At 31.7% G+C, this 20,365-nt stretch overlaps 1 protein-coding gene across 1 annotated transcript in view; it reads right to left on the minus strand.

The window, feature by feature from the left end:
• LOC129232434 (14-3-3 protein zeta-like) overlaps positions 1-19,677 on the minus strand; it is a 36,193-nt gene extending 16,516 nt beyond the window's left edge. The window contains exon 1 of the mRNA XM_054866580.1: positions 19,526-19,677. The gene's annotated coding sequence lies outside the window, so the exon portion shown is untranslated. The remainder of the gene's footprint in view (positions 1-19,525) is intronic.
• Between the last annotated feature and the right edge of the window lie 688 nt (positions 19,678-20,365).

Below are 20,365 nucleotides of genomic sequence, written 5' to 3' on the forward strand. Positions count from 1 at the left end.
ATTAAAAATTGTGCAAAAAGGTAAGTATAGAAAATATGAAATTTTTATATTAAAAATGAATTTTTGCTACAAACAAAAATTAGTTATAAGAAACATAAAAATACCTTTGCTTGAAAAATAAAAGGAAATAAAACAACATTAAAAGCACAGTGCAGGAACACTGCAGACACGTGTTTTGGCGTTATAAGGAATTCCTTTTTCAATGTACAAAATGTGAGCTCGTGGATTTAAAGGCATCCGACAAAAGTCGGATTTTTTGTCGAATGTCTTTACATTCTTTAGCTCACATTTTATGCACTGAAAAAGACGTTCCTAGTAAGGAAAAAAATGTCTGCAGTGTTCCTGCACATTTGTTTTATTTACTTTTAAAAATTATTTTTGGCGGACTAGAACTATAACAGATTGGTATAATTTGTTTTAATTTTAACTTGATTCTTCATACCTTTTATTTATTTATTTCTTTTTAATTTTAAAAATAATTCTTTTGTAAAACTTGTGACAAACAAAATTTTTTTAATAATGCGTAATTAAATTTCAGCAGGAATTTAGTTTTCAAAACTATTATATGGACAAGGAGGTCTATAATATTATTCTAATAAGTTCAAAATTCATCACATGTGTTGTCGGTGGTTCTTCTTAAAACATGATTGATGCTCAGTAACTCGGTTGAGTAGTGAAAAGCTGAATACTCGGTAACTCGGTACTCGGCTGAGTAGTGAAAGGCAGAGTACTTGGTACTCTGCCAAAGTGCTACTCGGTACGTCTCTAATTGTAACTATTCTCGCCCTCTCGCTATTTCAACTTTTCTTTTATTATAAACATATTTCTGTGGCCTATGTGGTTTTTCTTCTCTTTTCTGAGATTTTCATGATATTTAGATTTCTTTCCCCTTTGAAAATTGGAAACATATACATGTTTTCGACCTCGCTTGGTGTCTGTGTGTGTTTTCACTTGTTAAACTTAGACAAATACGGGTTTTTTATTGTCCTGACTTTTTTCGTTAAAAAACTGGTTGAAATTTAAACGAACACTTCTTCTGTTCAATAACATTGATAATAGATTAGATAAGCTGGTATTCCGAAATAATATTTTAAGATTGCATTTCTACAGAAAAATTAAGTTTTGCCATTTTCTCTTTTCTGTTTTGCCATTCTACATTAAGTTTGCCTTTTTGTTTCTCTATATTTAACAATGCGAATAGTTTCCTCTTTTTAATTTTTGATATAAAAATAAAATTGACTTCGTATTTTCTGAAAAAACACACTCACGCTCGAGTGTGTAAGTTCATTTATTTACCCCATTATTTTAGATTCAAACTGAAGAAAATAGCAAAAACAAAAAACAAATTTTTTTTCTCAAGTGCAAGAAAATATCTGTTATTTTTGTCCATAGTAGAACATGTATAACACATTGAGTTTAATAACATGCATTTTTACGTTTACAAATCTGACAATGGTATAGCAATGACATCTCCCTTATACACCTTATTGTGCATGTCTTGATTACATCTTTTACGACAGAAACATTTATCGACGCAAATCATCGTACTTCTAAAACTTGATTGCCTTGTCTGAAATTGAGGTTATTCATCATTTATATTGACAAAACAGCAGATTACATTCTACAATTAGTTACAAATGTGTCAGAGAACGGAACAGACTGGACTGTCAGGACATTAACTATTTTCTGCTAATTAATAAACCTTCATTTTATTTCCTTATTTCACTTATCATTTGATTTAAAATTTCATGTGCATTACAATTCAAGGTTTTTTTGAAACAAAAATTGATGGTTGAAATAATGCTAATTTTGTTATTTAGTTTTTCTGATTTGACTAAATATGAGCATTTTTGTTGTTGCAGCATGCTTCATATGTCAATACTTTTCTCTACGCTCTACCTTTAGCCTATTGCTTTAAGATGACCTTATCATTTTCATACAGTAACACCTTGTTATATCTCACTTGTCGGGAGACAACAAAAAAGCGCAATATATCCGAAAATGGGATAGAACCGAGATCATAAAAATTAGCCATTAAATTAACTTAAAATTTAATTGCATGTACATCTACAAAATTACTAGTTCAATGTCACATTAGGATGATTTTCTTAATGAAAACAAAATAAAATTACTAACCAATTTTTCCTTTAAATTAAAAGGAAAAAATTCTTTAATTTTATAGTTTTACAGTAGAATATGAATTGAAAGTTGAACCTGAAACTGCAATGAGTTAAGACTGTGGAAAGTATTTTAGTTTTGTTTGTTTATTAAAAAAATGGAAATACATTTTCTATAGAATATATAATTTTGTTTTCTGTGATATCAAACATAAAGTAGCTTTTGCCCTCTTAAACATAATTCTTCGGTGAACAGAGAAAAAACGCGATTTGTCCGAATGAGCGATATAACACGGCATGATGTACCAAGGAGTTACAGTATTTCATGCAAGGTTTTAACTAAGATTGTTTGAATAACAGAAATATCGTTTGAATGTTAATCAAAAGCAACTAACGTATGAAATTATGTTAGTTACTAATAACAAAAAAGTAGCTACAGTCAGATCCTGACTTACGCGAGGGATGCGTTCCAAGACTCCTCGCGCAAGTCGAAATTTCGCGTTGTGGAACAACGTATAGTTAGAAATATTTTATAAGCATACTCAATTATTTCAGACATGTATTAATAGCCCTCAAATTGCTTCAAACCATTTCTTAACTATATATTACCGTTTTTTATATGAAGAACTGACGGTTTGCTGCATTTTTGAAAAAGCGTTTCTAAAAATTACTGTTTTGAAGCACAAAATCAATGAGATACATGAATTAAAACAGTACAATACTTGCATTAAGCACATTACTGCATTATAATATCACTGAACAGTAGATATCACACACTTAATTATAATTTTTAAAATGATGAAGATAATGGTTTATGCGGTGTGGGAACACCCTTCTTTGTGGCCTCTTTAAGCCACAATGAAAGAGCAGCTTCCATTTTCATGATGTTTGTATTTTGCTAAGACACAACTCTACGAGCTTCAGTATTGAAACTAAGTTCTGAATGTCTACGGGTTTCCTTTTCTTGAATTTTAATTATACATATTGAAGATTCACTCATACCTAATTGTCGTGCTACCTTCAAAATACCGTTTAATTGTTCAAGCATATCGAGAATCTTGACCTTTTCTATAATGGTCAGAAACTTTTTTTCTTTCCATTTTTGCCAACTTTAAATGAAAAATCGCGTTTGGGAGCCATTCTATTTTATTAACGTTCATTTGTAAAATGGAAAAAAAGTTAAGAATCGGAGTGGTTATTTGTATAAACTATAGGATTCAACCGATGCATCGGCGCCGATGGTTCAACAATTTAGCCATCGGCGGCCGATGCTAACTTGCAGGAAACATCGGCCCTAAAAACATCGAAAAGCTGATGGAATTGGCCGATGTTTTCGAAAAAAAGGACCTTTGCTGTTTTACTTTTAATACAAAGTAATGGGAGTTGTTTTTATATAAAATTGTTTACTTAAATTTCAGTATGAATTTCTATTTTAGTTACCTTTGAAAGAGTTCTTAATACTGCATTCAGGTCCCAAACAAGTTAATTATCGAGTTTTTTTTTTTGCATACGTATGTATCTCTCATAAGTCATAACTCAAAAATGGTAAGCTGTAGAAGGTTAAATTTCGCATGGATGGGGCCGGGGGGTCTGCGTACGTTCCAGTTGTGCACTTCCCTTTTTGTTTTCAATCGGGTGTTCTAAAAAGCCTATTTACTTATTTTTTGTGGCTATTAATTACTTACTTCAATGCAAAACTAATATAGCGTCTCAGACTAGGCGATCATTTGGTGATATATTTTTGCTGGATTGGAGACCAACTTGGAAACAAATGTGAGGTGGCGAAACCGTTTTTGTGTCATTTTGTTAGATTCCCGTTGAATCGACGGTCATGTTTAATTTTCGATATTTGTAATATGAATCACAGTAATGCAGTCTTTTCTGTATCGCTTCGGCGGAGTTACAAGTTTGGGACCAGTCGAAATACATTTTGGGGCCCTATTTCTCTATCACAGAAGTTGTAAAGCATTTGTCATAAGCATTTTTGTAACTCCTATGGTGCCCCTATGGTTATGGGGCCTCTCGCGCAATTGCAACATTTGCTATATTTTAAAGCCGCCACTGCATGTCAAAACAAACTCGGGTGCAAGCTTTAAAAGGGTTTTTCCGCTCAATACTTATTATTTTGAACTCAATTTTTTACGAGTATTTTTTCTATTTCCGAGAACACTTGTGTGCCCCCCCCCCTTTTCCTCCTATTTCTGAAATTGAACTCTAGTTGTACTTCCAAGTTGTTTTAAAACTAACACCATTTATAAAATTGGAATTTTTTTAAAAACACTTGGGAAAAATTTTGAACATTAATGTAAGAAATTGATTAAAGATGTTTTGATTAGCGACATAATTCGGAAATCAAGAATCTTCTGAATTTTTTCTTTGGAAGTGTTGCAGTAGGTTCAGAAACCCTTCCGACACGTTGGTGGTAGCGGTTCTTTACTAAAAAAATGTAGCCGAAGTTGTGTGTGTGGGGCCGATGTTTAATGTTGCGAGTCTCTCCAAACTCGGAGGGTGATTTCCCCTCTCGCATCGTTTCAAGAATTTCTTAAATATTTAGCGAATATTTATTTTGCTCAAGACATGTCATTTTGCGTTGTATTTCTCATACTTGTTTCACCTATATTTCGTAATTTTTTGCATCATTTATAGCGATCGAGTTTTTTCTATTGTAAGTTACTATTTTTATGTATTTTTATAAAATCAACAAATAATTTTTATTTTCATCATATTTTTAATAATATGTTATCGAAAAGTTTCAAGGATTTTCTATTATGCATTTTTTTTAAACTTCAGAAAATTGTTAAATTGAAAAAATTAACTACAACATTTTTATAGAGCTTCACAAAAGATTAAACAATCAAATTGTTCAATATTATGTGTGCAAACATCAGATCAAGTAGTATATGTATTCAGTTATTAACTTGGTATAAATATCGAGTTTGTTTATTGTAGCTGCGTATTAAGAACCTCGTTTTTTCCATGGCTATTTCTTTTTTCAGCAAAAAAATTATGTCATTGTTACAGCTTTTATGAAAAGACAAACTTTTCTATTCATAAATTTTAAATAAGTATAAAAATATTTCTATTATGATTTAATATTGCAATTTCTCTATTACCCTTTTTGTTCAATTTGATGACTAAAAAATGTCTACGTGCAATCTTTCCACTTTAATTGCGTAATTTGTTGACGATTTCATATTTTTTTTGAATGATTAAACGTAATTTAATTTTTTTAACTATGTATAGTGTACCTAAATCCATACATTACTGAAATTGTAGTTATGTTTTCAATTAAAAAAAATAAATCAATTGGTTATCTTTCTTTTTTTTTTGGCTGTTGCTTTTTTTCTCTTTTATCATCAGAGATGGGCAGATTCGTATTCGTAAATCTGAATACGAATTTGATTCAGAGTACCTTAACGTGTCAATCCGAATACGAATACATTCGTATTCACAAGTGTGAATCCGAATACGAAATTCGGATGGATTCATACCTATGAATCCGAATCTATTCAGATTCAGACCTATGAATCCAAATCATTTCTGATTTACATCTGTGAATACGAATCCATTTGGATTCACACTTGGATTCACTGAAAAATTCAATTCAAAAGCCCAATATAAATAAATAAATGTGTCTGTACCTCGCTACAGGTTGAGTTTTCGGTGTTAGTGAATTTCTGAAGAAAAGTAACGATATTGTTATGGGTCCAAAAATTTTAAAAGTGGAATTCTACCAAACTCATGTAAATTGAAACTTGATTTGTTTGTATAATTTTACCACAGATAATTTCTCAATTTCACAACTTCGAAATATAACTAATATACAGTGATTGATGTTACAAAGGACCAAATTTGATTGTAAAAATTTGTTGATGTTACAGGTACTTGTACCTTTCAAAAGGTAGATTCTCTCTGAAACGTTTTGTTTAAAAAAAAAGAACAAATATATTATGACGGAAGAAAAAGGTTTTTTATTCAATAATACAAACATACTTTTCAACACTCCATCTCCGGAAGGAAGCATCGATCACAAAGATAATTATTTAATAATAATTCTACTAACCAAATTTCTCACGAAAAAACAGAAAATGCGTAAAAGAAAGCTAGGTTGCATTTTGTATTTCGCATTTATTTTCAACTATCGCAACCGTTGACTACTGCGAAAACGTTCTTGTTTGTACCAAAGAGTTCTATAATAGGGTAGAGGAACGACTCATATACTGCTTCCATTGGCCGCTATGACCAAGCCCGGAGACCGGTTTGAAAGAGATTAGAGTGGCAAGAACGGTAGTTTCGTTATGAAACTTAATGAAATCAAAGCGGCGATAAATGTTTTTTAGCGTCAAATTGCTGATATTTTTCCTCAAACGCAATTTTAAACGGAAATATTGATGGAATCTGCTGGAAATTTTTGTCAAATAATTTGAGGTTAAACTGTATAAAAAGTTTTAATGAATGATGTATAAAAACGTAATGCACTGACAGAATACAGTGAGTTTCATCAGATAAATTGGGAAATTTTTAATCAGTACTCAAGAACAACAAAAAACTACATATTTCATTAAACAGATTATAAACTAGTGTTGAAATTGTTCGATCTTATTTCCTAACAGTGTTGATAAAAATCAGGATTTTTAAAAATATATATAAAAAAACTCTGATTTTTTTTTATTTAAATTGGATTTTTCTGATTTAAATAAAATTTTTGAAATTTAAATTTATTTAAATATAGTATTTGATACTAACAAGTTAAAATGCTCAAGTTAGATGTTAAATTAGATAATTCTTTTCCTATATATAGTTAAAAATTCATAAAATCTAAGTTTGAGTAATTCAGTAATCAGTAGAAAATAATTACGCATCTGAGCTTGATAAAATCTTACTACAATATAAAGTCCCATATCCATATGGGTGTATTTTCCATAAATTTTTTAACAATCAAAATAAATAACAGCTTTCTTTTTTCTAAGGAAAAAAAAGAGAAATAATATGGAAGTATATAAACTGAGAAAGAATAAAAATAGAGTAGAACATTAAATTATTTTACTTTTTTTTTTGGAAAAATAACACCTGAAATAAAATGCACGAAGAAAAAAAGGAAACTGTATGCTTCTTGTATTTTAAATATTTTAATAAAACTCATCAAGGACTGAAAAAAAGACTTTTTTAGAATTCTTATCTTATAAAACGCATACATATTTCTTTTTTTCTCACTGTTTTGACTTAATGTAAGTTGAGGAAGATTGTATGTTTATTTTTTAGTGAATAAGTAAATAGCTTAACTAGGGTGGTTCAAAAATACATGTAAAAAAGTTTCTAATAGATAACAGGACACCACTCAATATTTTTAGACTTGTGGATAGTAATATACCGGAAGCATTTTGACTTCTTATTTCAACTGAAAGAGAGTGCTCAACTCCCTCCCCCAAACATCGTAAGTATGGGGAGGGGCGATAAAAATTACATTGAACTGAAATAACAATGCTACATATTATAATATACAAAAGTAATATGTATATACATGGCAAAACAAGTTATTTACAAAAACACAGCTGGGGAAATTAAATGTTTCCAAATTTGTGACATTTTCCATGCTACGACTAATCAGGGTTCATACCCTTCAGGGAGAAAAAAATTCAAGCACTTTTCAAGTACTTTTCATGACAAAAAAATTTTTTTTCAATTCATACTAAAAATATTGTATGCAGATTTCATATGCTGCAAACATAGAAATAAAGCAATAATACAAAAAAGTATAGGAAAACAAAATTGCTTTTTCTACAACAAGAGACACTTTGATGAAAGATCTACTGTATCGAAAGTTTTTCTGAAAATGTCTTAAAAGTTCAGTCATAAAAAGAAGCAGATCCTAAGAGCAGGGGTGATTGTGAGTTCATCAAAAAATACCTGAAAGTTTTAAAGCGAGAACGGGGGGGGGGGGGGGTAATCTTTGGCCCGTGCACCTTTGCCATAGTATTAAATGTATTAAATAAATAGTTCGGAGTCAAAATATTGTGTGTACATTTGGTTAAATTTTTAATGGGTTACAAAGTTACTTTTGAGCTGGTGTTATACAAATTATCTTAACATTTGTCCATCTTAAGGGATAGGTGTCCATCTTAAGGCTCTTGCAGGTATATTTGATGAGTATTATATAATTTAAAAAGATTGCGGAGGTAGGGAGATAAAAGCATAACAAAAAAAAACACAGTTCCGGTATTTTCGGATATAAAAATACCGGAAATACGTCCGAAAATTCGGTAAAATACTGGAACACAATCATCCCTGCCTAAGAGGTTTAATTTTTCTCCACATTCAAAGAAGCGTATTTTCTAGAATCAGAAAATTAATATTAAAAAAAAAGGGAAGAAATCAAAATACCCAAGTTCAATGGCATTGCCAGAGAGAAGTTTTTGAAATCCCCTCCCCCTGGTTTCAACATTTATTTCCAATATTAATACGGTGGTTTATTACAATATAAGGGCCGTTAGGACAAAAACACCACCCAGAAAGTAATTTCAGGTTGCACTATTAAGTTCTAAAATATTAGAGGTTCGCAAATCATTTAAAAGTATGCAAATCAATTATTCGTATGTATGTATTAGTTGTTCAGCCAATAAGGCATTTCAGCTGTCATCGAGTAAATTTAAAAGTTAGTAAAAAAGTTTATGAAAGTTCACAGTCCAGTCTCCACACCTTAAAATATACAAAAGCTGCTTAAGAAATGATAAATACTCTGAATGTAAACTTGAGCCTATTCAGCTTTCACTGAATAACTTGTAATAATCAATAAATGTGCAAGTTCAGATTCATAGAGCAATATTTCGAAATTGAAAAAGTTCACAAGAAGTTGACATATATTATGACACAAGTAGTTTTATTTTGGGAACAAATGGGTTAATATTGAAATTAGAATTTAAATTTAGAAGGAGAATAATATTCAGGTGTGATTATGGTTTGTGAGTTCATAAAAAATTACCTGAAAGTTTCAAAGAGCAAATCAGGGGGAGGGAGAGTAATTTTTAAAACCAAGACTCTTATTACTTGAATATACATATGAGCAACAATAACTTTTGATATGCATACAATTTAATTCTTATGTTAAAATAGTTTATTAAGTCAAAATATTCTGCATAGAAATACCAAACTCAGTGCCTGTTGATAACCAGCAACAGGCACTGGGCCTAGCTAGGCTAGTCCTAGTCAATTTATTGGATCCAAATGAAGATCTATGACCCTCCTTAAGGAACGAGTATCAACCCTCTGGCTGATTACAGCCTCTTTCCGTAAGCTGTTTCAAGTACCTCACTAAAGTAGTAATTTTGAACATTTGAAGTAAAGAGGAAAATCAGAGATATAGGGAGGTAAAAGCATAACGAACACTACTGGATTTCCAGAGAATAATCAGAACATAATTACCCATGTTACACACCTTAATTATTTTAGCAGCCATAAAGAAAATGATGTACTTATAAATTCAAATTTATATAAAAGTATATAATTCAACTTTATATCTAAAATACAAACTTTAAGTTTAATTTGTTAGGTGCTTGCTCATTTGCTTTTTTTTTCAAAAAATCTGTTATGACCGAAAATTAGCGAAAGATAATAAAATACAAAATTGCAAAAAATAAATAAGCATATAATTAAACAAGACCAAAGTAATTAATTCTTTAGTTATTAAAATAAAAAAGAAAATAAACTAATCTGATGTAGCAAGTGTCAAAATAACTTCTAAATTGCCAAAAATATAAAAATAAATATTTACAAAATGCACAAGAATTGAAATCTCAAACAAGGGAAGCAAATTTTTGCGAATTAAGTTCAATGTTGTCATGTTCCCGTAAAAAAAATTTATATTTTACTACAATTAAACATAAAATATGCTAATCTAAGGTAGCATGTATGAAAATAACATTCGATTAGTCAATATATTTAAATATTTGCAATATGCAAAAATATTGAAATTTCAAACACTAGAAACAATTTTTCAAAGTCTGAGTTCGTTCAACGTTGGCATGTTTCCCATAAAATAAATTTATTAGTTTTTTATTAAAATTGAACAAAAAATATGCCAATCTAAGGTAGCATATGCGAACAAAAATTAAGCCAACACCAATTCATAATCATGCAGTTTCTAGCACTTTCAGGATCCCCCCCCACCCACCGCCACCCTTATGTTTGAGAAAAATTGCTATAGTGGAACTGTTGTTCATTTTAGTGTTACTGCTGTACAGCAACAAATTCATCCTTTTCTTTTCTTGAAATTACAGTTAACACCCCTTAAAAGTTAATAGCCTGATTGCTTAGTAATAATATGTTCTAAATAAAGTAAATTACCTTCCTCCCTCCCTTTATAGCAAATGAGGAAATAAATCGCATCTCTCATATTCAATGGATTTTTATACATTTTTTAATGAGAATAAGAAACCAAATTAGAATTTGCAAGGGAAAAAAACAATATTTGTCCGGATCCCCCCCTCCCAACACATAACTTGCATCTTTTCCTCAACTGCTTTTGGGGGTGTACTGTACACTAGTGCAATGCAATTAAGTGCAATAAATAGAATAGAGAAAAGATATTGGTATAAAATCTGCTAATTCAAACTACAACGGAACCATGGGTGCAAGTTAGGTGATGTGTTCAAGACGGAAAATATTTTCAGCCCCCCGTCCGCATGTGGGCTTAAGGAAAAATTTATGTGTATAAATGTTGTAGATTTTTACAATGTGGACCTGTTTTGGAATCTGTATTTGATTTGAATTTTAAGCATTTAAATTGTAATATTTAAGCATTTTGATATCGTAATTCCAAGTAATGGTGGGAAATTTTGGTAAAGATTAAAGAAAGAAGGGGTTCAGAGATTCTTACATCAATTATTTCAAACTGATAGTCCCAAAATCACAATATTGCACGACCTTCAAAAATATTAGAGAAGGGGCGGGGGGGGGGGGAGCACTCTGGGCTCTCCCCGAAATTGAAGCTTTAAAAACAAAATTGTACTCCATCTTTCATACCGTTTATAAGCGTTTTGAATGCACTATTGAAGGGATGGAGTTCAGGAACCCTCCTACAGCAAAGTTTCAAAACTGAAGTTCTAAAAGTGCAATTTTAGATGGTGTTGGATAATGTTAGGAGTAAAAGCTTTCGCAGCTCCCCACCATTAGTTTTTTTCCCCGAACGTTAACATTTTTATTGCAGCAATAAAACCGCTTAGGACATAAGATTTTCACTTTGGCAACATAAATCAGTTCTGATCGGAAAGTTTATCCAAGGTAGCGCCAACAAACCAGAAAAGAAGGAAAAGTGGGGGAAGGGTATGGCCGACAAATGATATGAACTGGCACCATTCCCTCATATAGCCTTCACTTGAAAAATAATTCTTTTATAAAATAGCAGGTAATGAAATTAGCCAAAAAAAAAAAACCGCTTCAGTGAAGTAGATATATTTTTTAAACAAGGTACACTTTCCAATATTCATTAATTAAAAAAAGAAATAGGGGATCTGAATCCTAACCCCAGGCAGGGTCCTCGAATCACATCCCTCTTTTAAGGCACTCAAATATAGCCTAAAAGTGGCACTTTAAATATTTCAGCATCAAAAAATTTTCGGGAGAGAACTCCCGAACCACTTCCACTGAGTTCACCACAAATGCCTTGAATTTCAATTTTTAAGGCTTCAGTTTCTAAATTTTTTTCTAGGAGTAGTACCCCCTTACCTATAAACATGACTTATGACAGCCTAAAAGTTTTAATACTTTCATTTTGGAAACTTTTTGAAAGAATCTTCCTATACCCTCCCCCCTTAAGTCATCCAAAGATAGCCCAAAGCACTTAAAGTTTCAGAAATGGAAATATTTCGTGCTGAGGTGAGGAATACCCACGCAGTGTAAGTTTGTGCTTAAGATTTATTTTTCTATTGAGAGAGCAACTCCCATCCACGCATCGCCAAAGACAACCCAAAGTTTTAAGACTTCAATTTCGAAAATGTTTCGAGAAAGACCCCTTAATTCCTTAACTCATTCCAAAATAGCCAAAATAACATTTCAAAACTTCAGCGCAAAGAAATTTTCGGGAAAAGAGACCCCTCCCCCCCCCCCGGACACCTTCTCCTAAGCTTACTAAATTTGACTTAAATTTGTGGTTCCCCCTTTTCATCACCGAAGATTTAAGAATTTGAATTCTAAAATTTACTGAGAGAAAGCCTTCGCATTCCCTCTTCTTAAGTACTCCAAAGATTACTTAAAGCTGAGATCTGAACACTTCATCTTTGAATATTTTTCGGGGAAGGGGAACCCCAAGACGGTCTTAAGTTGCGCTCTTAAGACTCCAGTTTCGTTATTTTGCCTAAAAAGAGCCCCTCCTTCCTTCTTCAAAGATAGCCTAAAAGTTTTAAGACTTCAATTACAAACACTTTTCAGGGGAGGGTTCCAAATTCCCTTTGTCATATAAGTATAGTCTCAAATAGTTTTTAATGCATCAGCTCCAAAACATTTTCATGTTAGAACACCAAAACCATCTCTCATAAATTCACTGAAGATTGCCTAAATTAGTGTTTTTAAGACTCCAGTTTTCGATTTTTTTTAAAACCTCCCCCTCCCCACTTTTACATCATTAAAGACAGCCTAGAACTTTTTGATTTTTAAAAGTTTGCAAAGGAGAAATATCAAACCACTCCTAGCTTCAAAAACTGCTTTTAATTCAGTTTTTTGATATTTCATACTGGAGCCCTTGAATAGCCCTACCCCCTCTTAGATTGTCCCCAATCGTACCCCATATTTCCAGTCTAGCGAATGTTAGGTTCAAAGACACTGAAATATAGTGATTCCTCAAGTCTTTGTCAAAAATGCAGGAACGGTTGCCCATCGGTGTTTCCAACCAGCTTGAAATTTCCCATCGATTATTTCCAAAATTCCCATTTTCATTGAAATCTTCAAAACCCCCGATAGTTTCCGTTTTACCTGGTATGTGGACGCCCTTTCTGTGGCGAAAACATTTCATCTCGTCAGCAATCATTCTCAATCGGTGATTCAGATTCAACTCTTAAAACATTTTAAGAGCGTACGTAATTTTCATTTTATGCGTGTAAAGTTTGAAAAAAAAAAACGCAAATGAAAAAAAAAACCGAAAGGATGATTGAAAATAGCATGAGAAAAAGCTAAATTTTCAATTAGAGTTGATTATTTCAAAAAATCAGGGATAATAGCGAGCAACTCCGCGGTCTGCAATGCAGTGAGTTGGAAACAACAGAGCTATACCTAAAAACAGTCAAATGACACAAGTCTAAAAGCCACTCCTCCAAAAGCAGGTTGCAAAGAAAACAAACCCGTAGCAGAAAATCGAGAAAATGTCGATGTAAATTCGTGGTTATGGAGCGGTTCAGTAATATTAAAGCATATTTTTCAAACTCTCAAATTTTTCTTTTTTACGTAAAAACTGAAAGAAAGTCATCGAATTTCTTTCCGTCCCCACCTCCGTCTCGGAAATTGTGTCCAAGACTGAAATCCGTCCTGAGACGGAAGGTCTTGCACCCATGAACGGAACCTCCATAACTCGACAAACCAAGGAAACATGAAAAAATTTCGACTTAAGTGGATGTTAACTTACTGGGGTTTAAAAATTTTAATTCCTAAAGAGTTTCTGTGTGTATCACTTACTTACTGATGCTTAATATTCATATTATGAAAACTAATTTTAGTAAAGGAATTTTCTATTCTTTTCGTTTTCTTTCTTTGAAAAGTATATAGTAAAATCAATAATATATTTTAATATATTATGAAGAATAAATACATAATTGTTGAAAAGCGATAAAAGTTCTTGTTAGTCATGTCTGTTAAAGATAAAAAGTCCTGCTCACACTTGTTTAGAATACAGGTATAATGGTGCCTTCTTTCTCTACAGTTTGGTATATTTTATGCTATCCTTTTAGAATTACACTAATAGCTCAGAGTGGTTGCTTACTCCCCTGGATAAAAGATAGAATTCTCTAAAAGAAATTTCCTAAAACTCTGAGAAAAAGTTAATATGGAAGAATGTTGGTAGCAAAAATTGAACTAGAATAGCAATTGGGTGCAGACTGATAGGGGGTTCTCGCAAATGTGTGTCAAGTTAGATAGATTTTCAGCCATTGAATTTGGCACTGGGCCAACCCTAAGAAAAATAAATGTGAAGTTACAGGGATTATCAGTGTGTCCAGTTACTGAAGTTTCACTGTATTTAAACAGGAATATTTAGAGTAGTATCATCATAATACTACTCTAAATCATTTGCATAAAATAAAAAGTGGCTTTAAACAACATACCCCCCTTCAGGGGCGAATACAGAAAAATCTTTTGCAGAAGGCATGGGAAATTGAACTTTACTGGGGTAATCTGTTTGATAAGCGGAAAACAAATCCATGTTTCAGTTTGATATTAGATTAATGAAACAAGTTAAAAGCTCTGCGAACTAGAAGTGTCAAACTTCGAATTTGTCTTTTAGTCCGTTCTTTGCCCATTACTGGACAGGGCAAAGGGAATCATTACTGGACAGATATCAAATTTTTACTTGTATTTGGCCTAGATCTGATTACACACAACACAACAATTAGAATGACATATGTTTTTTCTAATCTTCTTAGCAGGAAAACAGACATAAGGTAGAAGGAATTTAAGAACTATGAGCTGGGTATTTATTGGATTTGTAATACTTTGTATTAATTGCTTAGTTATAAATTAGAATTAGATGATTTTTTTAAAATTTTTATGTTGCCTTAATGCATACTAAACAATAATTTTTAGTATGCATAAATTGTTGTAGGAAAATTTCGAATTTCGCGATAACTTGTTTTTATTGTCTATTATTAATTTAATTAACTACTTTCAATTCAAAAAAAGCTTGAGCATTAAAATATTTAAATTTGGGTTCAAACACTAATGTATGTCATTATTCAAATTTTCTTTGATGCTATTAGTAATTAGCTAAGATTGTAAGATTGTGATCGATTTTTTTTTCTTTTATCAAAATAAGGGGGGCAAGGAGGCAGAATCCCTCAAAGTCCCCTAAAGATTTTCATTTTATATGTTAGCACACATGTTACTGATCATTTAAAAATATATATAAATTATTTTAATTTAGACCCTCATCCCAAAAAATTAAAATTTTGAAAATCATTTTTTTATTGAAAATTTTTTAAAATTTTCAGTTTGTTAATTTTTTTAATTGCTGAATATAAATTTAGATTTGATATATTTTTTTCTAAAATGCTTGAAGTCTTAATGTATAATGTGAAAATTTTCAAAAACTTTTTATCTTTAGTTGTTGAGAAATAATTTTTTTTGCGAACAGCTGCAGTTCATTCTAAGAGAACTGTGAATGACAACTAATGCAAAATCTCAAAACTTTGAAGGGTCATAAAATAAAAACTATTTTCAATAGAGAAGAAATATTTTAGGAGGTTACTTAGGACTATGAACCATAGAAGTGTACAAAGTTTCATTGAAATCTGAGATGGTGGGTGTTGGGGTGTGGTTGAACTGACATGGAATAACCCTACTGATACTTTTATGCCTTACTTCTTCCCATAATTTTGAATTTTTTCAGGGGGGAGGGGGGTCAAGGGTGAATACTCAAAGCAAATTTTATCGGAAAGCAATGAAAATCACTCCTACTTAATGAAAGAACTTTTCAAAACCGGGGGGAGGGGGGAATCTCCATGACCCCCTAAATAATAGACCTGCCTCTACCCTAATAATACTGGAGTGAAGTTTTTACTTCATTACACCAAAAAAATCTAGCTATTCTATGATCTTGCCATATTCACATTGCGTCTTACTTGCCTGTTGAGAAAAGAAACGGTATCAGTCCATGAAAATTGAGGCACCTAAAGTACTTGTTATTTTTCTCAACACCAACGCATTGAACCTCCATATTTACGGTAGGAATCACCAATAGAAATCGTACGCTGGCTGAATGATTATTTTACATAGCTTGAATGTTGTTTCGCTGCTTCTATGTTGCTTATTTTGCATCGCTTGAATGTTTCTCTTACAGGATTCAAGCCATGTAAAATAAATAACAATACAAAGTGAAAGAGGAATCCCTCATTTGGACAAGATTAGACAGTTTGCTCCTTTGTCTCGACTCTTTGTTTTTCTAATAATTAACGTTACTAAAATCATGATTTCACAAAAAAAAAATTTTTTTTAGATTAATTTTGATTATACCTTCAAAGTAATTACTTTATGTTTTAGTTTGGATCAAACATACTAATTGAGCAACTAAACTTTTTGTTACACCTTATCCACAGATTATACAATTTTTTTTTCCTTCAGGTCGATTTTAGGATCTGAGGATTTTTGGCTGCCCTCGGATAATTCTCAGGAAAATACTTAGATGCAGTCATAGACACACAAAACAGAGGATCATTGCAACAATTCTCAACTTTTTCCTAGTGCACGAAAATATTCCTACCTCCCAGTCTCCAAAACAGTCTTTTCTTTTGTATCATTGATGCAGATACAAATTGAGAATATAACTCTTTAGAATCAAACAAAAGGCACTTACTTCTCCTTTGCTTAGTTCAAACCAAAATTCTTTGAATTCTTCTCTTGCATACAGTGACGTAACCAGAAAAAAGTTTTGGGTGGGACACTGAAAAAATTTTTTTTGATCAGATAGGAAAGAGGGGTCCGGTCAAAATTTTAACACTTTTAGTTTTAAAAACGCAATTTTAGACTTCTCTGCAGATGCTATAGCAAAAAAAGGTATAGGGGTCTCAGTAGAAATTTCTAGAAATTGAAGCCTTAAAAACACGATTATAGGCCATGTTTATTGACGTTAGGGTAAAAGATGGAGCTCAGGGACTGTCCCTGATCGATTTTTTTTTTTTTTTAAATAGATTGAAATCAATTCCTCCTCCCCCCTGCCAGTTTTGGAAAATGAAGTTTCAAAAATGTAATTTCAGACAAACTTTGTAGATTTAAGGGAAGGAGGATCTGAAGCCTTACCTTGGAAAATTTTACAAAATTATGGTCTAAACACTTAAGCAATGTTTCATATTTAGGGGCTATTCCCACTTAAATGTTTTGTAAGTGTGTCGTTTAAAAAACCTATTGCTTGTGATATTCAGGGTTTGCCGATATATATCATGATATATATTCGATATTTATCTTGAAAATACGATATTTTCGATATTTATTTTTTCAACTATGGTATTTACTATAAAAATTATATCAATCATCATAATATTGTTCATTTACTATTCAAAATAACTAAAAAGTTATGTACTATATTTTTATGATGCATTAATACATCATTAATATAACAAAGTAATATATTCTTTTTTTATTTCATTTTCATGAAATTATTAGTAATGTAACCATTTTAATTCATATTACAAGTGCCTAATTAACTATTAAACATTAGTCAGAAAAAAAGAAAGTGTCGTATGACTGTGCACTGGCTGATGCATATTTTTTATGTCTGAATCACATAACTGTGAAAAAGTAGCCAACAGAAGAAAAACGAGTAAAACAGCTAATGCTAAATTAACTCTTAAAATTGATAAAAATGTTAAATGAAATATTGATATATAAATAATGAAAGAAACCGTAATTTTAAGTCTACATATTGTAAAAACAATATAAGAAAATAAATAGTGATTTGAGGATGCATTTACTATTTTGAAGACTTTAGTTTGTGCTAATTGAAATTATCAGATATATACTAAAATATCTGATATTTTCGAACCCTGGTGATATTAAAGAAAGGCGGCATGGAGACCTTTGCCCGAATATTTTCTCAAACTAAATTCTTAAAAATGCAATTGCAAGGCCATATTTTGTAATATTGGGACCAGTAATTTTTTGAAATTAAAGCATCAAAAACATAATTCTAAGCGATTTTCAATGTTGTTGAGTATTTAGGTGGTTTCCCCTGAAATTTACAAAACATAATGGTTTAGTTATTGCACAGAGCAGGGTTAAACGTAAATTTCATTATATTGCTGTCCAATAGCAGCCAAATCAGTAATGCTTCATTTTTATATTTTTTATGAAACACTAAGAGCGAAACACTTTTTTAAGAAGTATATTGCTGCTCCAATAAGCTGACTCCCAGCATTGACGATGGTTACCATCTTTTCGGGACATATGGAAGAATAATTAGTGCTGAATTGATTTATGTTACTTTCAGTCATTTGGAAAAATTATTCCAACTTAAATCTGTGGCAATTACCCCTTTTTTGCATCCCAAAAAAGAGGTAAACAGTCAATGTCAAAGGTTGAATTACGACAACAACACTGTACTGTTCTTTAAATTAATAGGCTTATAATTCTGTTAATCATTTTCATCAAAACCAAAACGTTCGCCAAATGCTCAGTAGACTGCCAACGATAGAATCCTAAACTTTTTCTCCACCCATTTCAGATGAAGATTTTTTTGTTCCTTATTGACATTTGGAGATAACTTTGGTTTTGGCAAATATATGCAAGTAACAATAAATCTTATATTTCTGTCTAAACACTTTGACAATATGAATTATCTTCAGTCTGCTTTAAACTTCAAGTAAAAACTCACCCTGGAAGAGTCGGTCAAACTTCTGTCATTTAGATTCCAATACAGGAGTTATCAATTAACAAAAAAAAAAAAATTAAAAATAAGGACATGAAATCAAAGACAAAACTTTAAGGGGGGGGGGGGAACTATTCAAGTCACGGTTATTTAAGAAAAAAAAGCGAGTCCAAGCACAAGGTAAACAAAACTCGGAAGGGATTTAATGAGCGTTTTTACAGATCCTAAGCAGCTAGGATCGTTGACGAAAAGAGAAGGTCTATGAGTACTACAGATTGCATAAACAAGAGCAAACGTTAAAAATATAACTTTATAGTCTAGATATTACCTTTAGAAAAGCTGTTGATAGCAGTTGATCAAGATATATTTAATCATTAGGCTGCACTGCCATCTACAGGCAAATATCTCAATAGCAATTTTAACGTAATAGTACTGCATTAAAATAATTTCACACAATAAAGTCACTCCAAATTGTTCGCTTTGCTGAATGTATATCAGAAACGACAAAAATATGACTTTAAATAATAAGAGCACAAAGTGTTAGTTCATAGCCTATTTGGAAGTTCACTATCAAAAGTGATGCACATAAATGGGATGCAGTACAAAAAAAATTACATCATTAGCGCAATGAATTTAATTTTTCTGAGCAAAGTTTAACTCAGAAGCAAGCAAAAATATTTAATTTCTAGAAACATAAAATTTTTTTTTTAAAAAGATGGCGGGTATTTAACAGAAATGCATGCTTAGCGTTATACACGTGAAAACCTGTACCAAAGGAACGCACTCAATAAGCATAAATTAAAATGTAGAAGTAGTATGCCAATTCATCTAACACATGGAAAAATAAAATGCTTACCCAATAATGCAAAGATAAAGGCAAAAATTATTCGATACGGATATAGTACAGCAATTAATACCGGTGAGTAAAGGGTAACAAGACTTCGATTTTCTATTGGTCACGCAGAGCTTCAGTTTGACTTTGACTTCACTTCATCGCCCCATAACAATGAATTCTTGCTTATGTGGAAATAATGAATTTAATTTATTTGTAAATTCGTAGTAGCCAAAATAACGTAGAAAGTAAACAACTGATTAAGACGTAAAGTTTGTATACGAGCTCTTTTTGTAGAGAAAAATGAGATGTATTTGAAAAAGGCTATTAATTCATTTGAAGAGGTAGTGCTAGTTGGAGTGATAACTGCAGCGAGCAATGAACAGCTTATAGTGCCTAGAAGGAGTAGTGTTCCGATCGGCCAGTGTTCCTATAATTAGTTACGAATATCGCCCTCCAAAAGAGGAAACCGCGAGAGGACGCACAAGTTCCCGCCGGTGATGAGAAAGTATGCCATAATACTAGATTTATAGAGAATTGAAATTGTTTGTAAATGGCTACAAATAGTAAAAAGAAAAAGTGCGATAGGACATGCTTTGTTCCTGGATGAACGAGTGGCTACAGTGGTTTAAAATATTTTCAGTTTCAATTACAGATGATTCTATCATTTGTTTCAAATGTCATGGCTACAATGAACTTCAAAAAGGAAATCACAATTATTTAACTTTCATGATATCAAATTCATTTTCATTATAAAAAAGGGGAAATGGCTTCAAATCAGAGGCGGCGATTGGGGTTCATAATTAGAAAAGGGGGGGGGAGCAAAAAATTAAAAAAAAAACGGCAGCATAAAATGAAAAAAAG

This window comes from Uloborus diversus, unplaced genomic scaffold (assembly GCF_026930045.1).
Source record: "Uloborus diversus isolate 005 unplaced genomic scaffold, Udiv.v.3.1 scaffold_12, whole genome shotgun sequence".
Taxonomy (NCBI): Eukaryota; Metazoa; Arthropoda; class Arachnida; order Araneae; family Uloboridae; genus Uloborus; species Uloborus diversus.